Here is a 6,000-nt window from a genome sequence, read left to right as displayed (position 1 = left end):
TGAAGTATGAGCTAAAATAAGATAATTTAGAACATAATCTCTTACAGTACGTGGCACCTATTAACATCAAAAACATTCCAGACCAAGAAATAACATGAGCACAAAACAATACATGACAAGCAAAACGACAACAGAAACAAACAAAAGAGAGAGAGAAAGTGAAAGAAAAGCCCTAGTTAATAGGAGGAATATTCAGAGTGAATCTCCGAAATATAAAACAATGAGAATTAAGTTAGAACTTTAAAAAGTAATGGATGAAGATAGAAACTGCTTGCTATGCGGCCACTGGTTTAAGTGCAGTGAACAGTTTGGTGCTTGAAAAAGAGTTCATTCTGGAGAGTGGATGTTTGAAGTGGAACAGAGATTGTCCTCTGGATGCCAGGAAGAAAAAGTTGGAAGCGTGAAAATTGTGATCAACAGAAGCTGAGAAGCCGAGCAGTGCCAGGTTACCACCACCGGGCAGTGGGCAGTGGCCCCTACCAGCAGGGCTCCAGCACGCTTTGGGAAGGAGACTGTAGTGGGAGAAGAGCCACAGCCCCCTCATACATTCTTCTTACCCATGTTAGTCTGGCCCACATGGTGCTTCTGTAGCTCCATCCGTGGGCGCACATTCAAGCCAGGTAAGCCACCCATGCAGTTGGCCTTGAAGATACATGGGCTTTATTTAGTTGAACTGTTTTGGAATGAAGTCACTCTTGTTGGAAGTTCAAGGCAATTCAGGATGAAAATGTTGGGGAAGCCAGATTCCAACTTCCTTACCCTAGGGTCTCAATGCAAATTTATTTATTCATTCATTCATTTGTTCACTCATTCAGCTTCTGTTGAGCATCTACTGAGTGCCAGACACTGTGCTAAGATTTGAGAATGAAACCAAACTACAGAGATATGTTGTCTGGCCTCCAAGGGATATAATTTCTTGCAATGGTGTTCCCTAACCCTACCAGCATCCCTTCACCGTTGTCTCGGGATCCTATGGCTCTTCAAAGGTCCTATGGCTTCCCTATTGATCAGTATGTATCCAGCATACAATGGTGAAGGGATGCTGGTAGTGATCCTGGAGTCCCTGGATCGAGTCCCACATCAGGCTCCCTGCATGAAGCCTGCTTCTCCCTCTGCCTTTGTCTCTGCCTTTCTCTCTCTGTGTCTCTCATGAATAAATAAATAAAATCTTTTAAAAAATGGTATCAAAAAAAATGGTATCAAACAGTAAATAACAAAAATGAAATAAATTAGCAGATGGATTAATGGACAAATGGAACATGAAGCATATTTAGACTCTTGATCACTCTCTGATTGCAATCTTCCTTTCTGGTTTCATCTTATTCTAATCTGCTGGACTAGAATATTAATTCATGATTACTGATAAATAATAGCTGTTATTTAGCTAATTATATATTATGTACATAATTGTTATAAAATCTGCTATTAGTTATTATTAATAAATATCTAGTCACCTCAGAGAGGTGTTTCTATTTTTCGACCAAAATCTCTCCATTTCTCTCACCTGCAGCCCCTGGAAACCACCATTCTACTTTGTGCTTCTATGAATTTAATTTTTTATAGCCTATATTTAAGTGAAAACGTATAGTATTTGTATTTCTCTGTCTGATTTATTTCACTGAACACAATGCCCTCAAGGTCCATCTATTTTGCTTTAAATGGTGGGCGTTGTTTCATTTTTATGGTTGAATAATATTCCTCTTTGTGTATGTATGTGTGCATTTCATTCTCTTGCATGAGAATTTTTCATTTTCTGTGCATCACTTATTGAAGAGACTATCCCTTCCACATTGAATATTCTTGACTCCCTTGTCAAATATTATTTGATGGTATATGTGAGGGCTCTTGATTTCATTTTATTACTGTCTGTTTTTATGCCAATATCATACCGTTTTTTTAAAAAAGATTTTATTTATTTATTTGACAGAGAAAGAACATGAGAGAGAGGGAGAACATGAGCAGAGGGGAGGGGCAGAGGTAGAGGGAGAAGCAGAATCCTCACTGAGCAGGAGGCCCAATGCAGGACTTGATTCCAGAACACCTGATTTGAAGGCAGATGCTTAACCTATTGAGCTACCTAAGCACCTAGTATCAGACTGTTTTAATTGCTATAGTTTTGTAATATAGTTTGAGATCAGGAAGTGTGATGCCTCTAACTTTGTTCTTTTCTCTCACGATTGCTTTGGTTATTCAAGGACTTTTGTGATTCCCTTATGGTTGTTTGTACTATTTCTGTGAAAAATGCCATTGGAATTTTGATAGGGATTACATAGAATCTATAGTATGAACATTCTAACAATATTAATTCTTCTGATCTATTGAACATGGATATCTTTCCATTTCCTTGTATCTTCTTTAATCAATTTCATCAATGTCTTTTAATTTTCAGGGCACAAAACTTTCACCTCTTTATTAAACTCCTATCTATTTTATTATTTTGATGCTATTGTAAATGGGATTATTTTCTTTATTTTTTTTTTACAGATAGTTTGTTGCTAGGTAGAGAAATGCAACTGATTTTTGTATGCTGTTACTGATTCTGTTTATTAGTTCTAATAGTTTTTTGGTGGAATCTTTAGGATTTTCTCTTTTTGTAAGCTTTTATTTAAATTCCAATTAGTTAACATATAGTGTAACATTAGTTTCAGGTGTACAATATACTGATTCAACACTTCCATATATCACCCAGTGCTCATCACAGCTAATGTCCTCTTTAATCTTATACCTATTTAACCCATCCTTCTACCTACTTTCCCTTTGGTAACCATCAGTTTGTTCTCTACAGTTAAAGAGTCTATTTCCTGGTTTGCCCCTCTGTCTTTTTTCCCCTTTGCTTGTTTGTTTCTTAAATCCCACATATGCGTAAAATTCTATGCTATTTGTCTTTCTCAGACTGACTTATTTTGCTTAACATTATGCTCTCTAGCTCTATCCACAGCACTGCAAATGGCAAGATTTCATTCTTTTTTATGGTTGAGTAATATTCCAATCCATATCACCTCTTCTTTACACATTCCTCTGGCCAGGGACACTTGGGCTGCTTCTATAATTTAGCTATTGTAGATAATGCTGATATAAACACCAGGGTACATTTGTCTCTTTGAATTAGTATTTTTATATTCTTTGGGTAAATACCTAGTAGTACAATTGATTGGTCAGAGGACAGTTTAAACGTCTTGAGGAACCTCCATACTGTTTTCCCGAGTGGCTGCACCAGTTTACATCCTCACCAGCAGTGCAAGAGGTATTCCCTTTCTCCACATCTTCCCATTCTCTTGTCTTGTTGATTTTAGCCATTCTGACAAGTGTGAGATGATATCTCATTATAGTTTTGATTTGCATTTTTCTGATGATCAGTGATATTGAATATGTTTTCATGTGTCTGTTGGCCATCTATATGTCTTCTTTGGAAAAATGTCCATTTGTGTCTTCTGCCCATTTTTTAATTGGATTAATAGTTTTTTGGGTATTGAGTTTCATAAGTTTTTTTTATACATGTTGTATACTAACCTTTTTATTGGATACATCATTTGTAAATATCTTCTCCCTTTCCATAGGTTGTCTTTTAGTTTTGTGGGTTGTTTCCTTTGCTGCGCAGAAGCTTTTAATTTTGATGTAGTCTCAATAGTTTATTTTTGCTTTTGTTTCCTTGCCTCAGGAGATATATCTAGAAAGAGGTTGCTATGGCTGATGTCCAAGAGGTTACTGCTTGTGTTCTCTTCTATGATTTTTATGGTTTCAAGTCTCACATTTAGGTCTTTAATCCATCTTGACATTTTTTTTTTTTTGGTGTAAAAAAGTAGTCAATTTTCATTCTTTTGCATGCTGCTATCCAGTTTTCCCAACATAATAAAGGCCATATATGAAAAACCCAGTTAATATCATTCCAAATGGGAGAGAACTGAGAGCTTTTCCTCTATGGTCAGGAGAAAGACAAGGATGTCCACTCTCACCACTTTTATTTAGCATAATACTGGAAGTCTTTTTTTTAAGATTTTATTTATTTATTCATGAGACACACACACACACAGAGCGAGAGAGAGAGAGAGAGAGAGCGGCAGAGACACAGGCAGAGGGAGAAGCAGGCTCCATGCAGGGAGCCCAATGGGAGACCCAATCCCAGGTCTCCAGGATCACGCCCTGGGCTGAAGGTGGCGCTAAACTGCTGGGCCACCGGGGATGCCCTAATACTGGAAGTCTTCACCACAGAAATCAGACAACAAAAAGAAATAAAGACATCCAGATCGGTAAGGAAAAAGTAAAACTTTCACTTTTTGCTGATGATGTGATACTATATTTAGAAAACCTAAAAGATTCTACCAAAAAAACCCTGCTAGAACTGATAAATGAATTCAGTAAAGCTGCAGGATACAAAATCAATGCACAGAAATCTTTTGTATTTCTACACTCCAATAATGAAATAGCAGAAAGAGAAGATATGGAATCAATCCATTTACAATTACACCAAAAACAATAAGATACCTAGGAATAAACCTAACCAAAGAGGTGAAAAAGTTGTATTCTGAAAACTATAGAAAACTTATGAAAGAAATTGAAGGTGATACAAAGAAATGGAAAGACATTCCATGCTCATGGATTAGAAGAACAAATATGATAAAATGTCTATATGACCCAAAACAATCTACACATGTAATGCATTCCCTATCAAAATACCACCAGTATTTTTCACAGTTAGAACAAACAATCTTAAAATTTGTATGGGACCACAAAACACCCTGAATAGCCTAAGCAACCTTGAAAAAGAAAAACAAAGCTGGAGGCATTTTGTCCTTTAAGTTATGTTACAAAGCTGTGGTAATCAAAACATAATGGCGCTGGCACAAAAATAGACACATAGATCAGTGGAACAGAATAGAAAACCCAGAAATGAACCCACAACTATATGATCAACTAATTTTTGACAAAGCAGGAAAGAATATCCAATGGGAAAAAGAATGTCTCTTCAGTACTTAATGTTAAGATTTTCTGTATTAAGAATATATGATGTATTAACAGAGATCATTTTCCTTCTCATTTCTGATATGGATACTTGTCACTTCTTCTTCTTGCCTGACTATTCTGGCTAGGATTTCCAGCACTATGTTGTGGCCCAGGAATTTTCTATGATTCTTTAACCACTTCCAAGCTCTGAATTATCAATCATGTGATACTAGGGCTTAAAGTAAACAAATGATCAAATGATCAGTTATCAGGGCTTCCTACCTGCTTAACTCTATGGTGCCACATACAGACAAATCAATATGTTAATTGCACAAGGTAGACTCTTAATGAATTAAACAAGATGCAGTATTTAAAAAATTGTGACTTGGGGAAAAATTGTGACATGGGTGGGGGAAGGCATGGACATATTTTTATTTTTTTGATACAATTTTTATTTCTTGTGCCAAGGGATTTTCTAAATAATTTTTCATGTCTTAGGGAGAGATAAAGTTGTTCATAACTTGTTCCAACAGAGCTAAGACTTCCAGGAAGAGAATTTTTCACAATAGCACCTGCTAAAATGTTGGTCAAGAAGGGTTAGGAAAGTTCTACTAGACTTAGATTTGGGGGAGATATAATGCCGGCAGAGGCCGATATGGGTAAAATATCACAGCAGGCATACAGATACATTTCCTTTGAAGTAGCAGCTTCTTCCATATTGTGGTTGGATACTGTATGAAACTTGGTGTTTCCTGAGGTTTCTTCCAACTCTGAGTTCTCTTCAGACTCAACAAGTTGGCCTTGAACGTCTTACCCTCTACCTTGGACTAAATTAACACATATATGGAATTGGAGTGGACTTCTTGTTTTAAAGATTACTTATTTATTCATGAGAGACACAAAGAGAGGCAACAACATAGACAGAAGGAAAAGAAGGTTTCCTGTGGGGAGCCTGATGTGGAACTCAATCCTGGGACCCTGGGATCATGACCTGAGCCAAGGGCAGACGCTCAACTACTGAGCCACCCAGGTGCCCCTGGAGTTGACTTTTAATGCTTC

The sequence above is a fragment of the Canis lupus genome, chromosome 17 (genome assembly GCF_048164855.1).
Source record: "Canis lupus baileyi chromosome 17, mCanLup2.hap1, whole genome shotgun sequence".
NCBI lineage: Eukaryota > Metazoa > Chordata > Mammalia > Carnivora > Canidae > Canis > Canis lupus.
Note: the sequence above shows the minus strand (reverse complement) of the source record.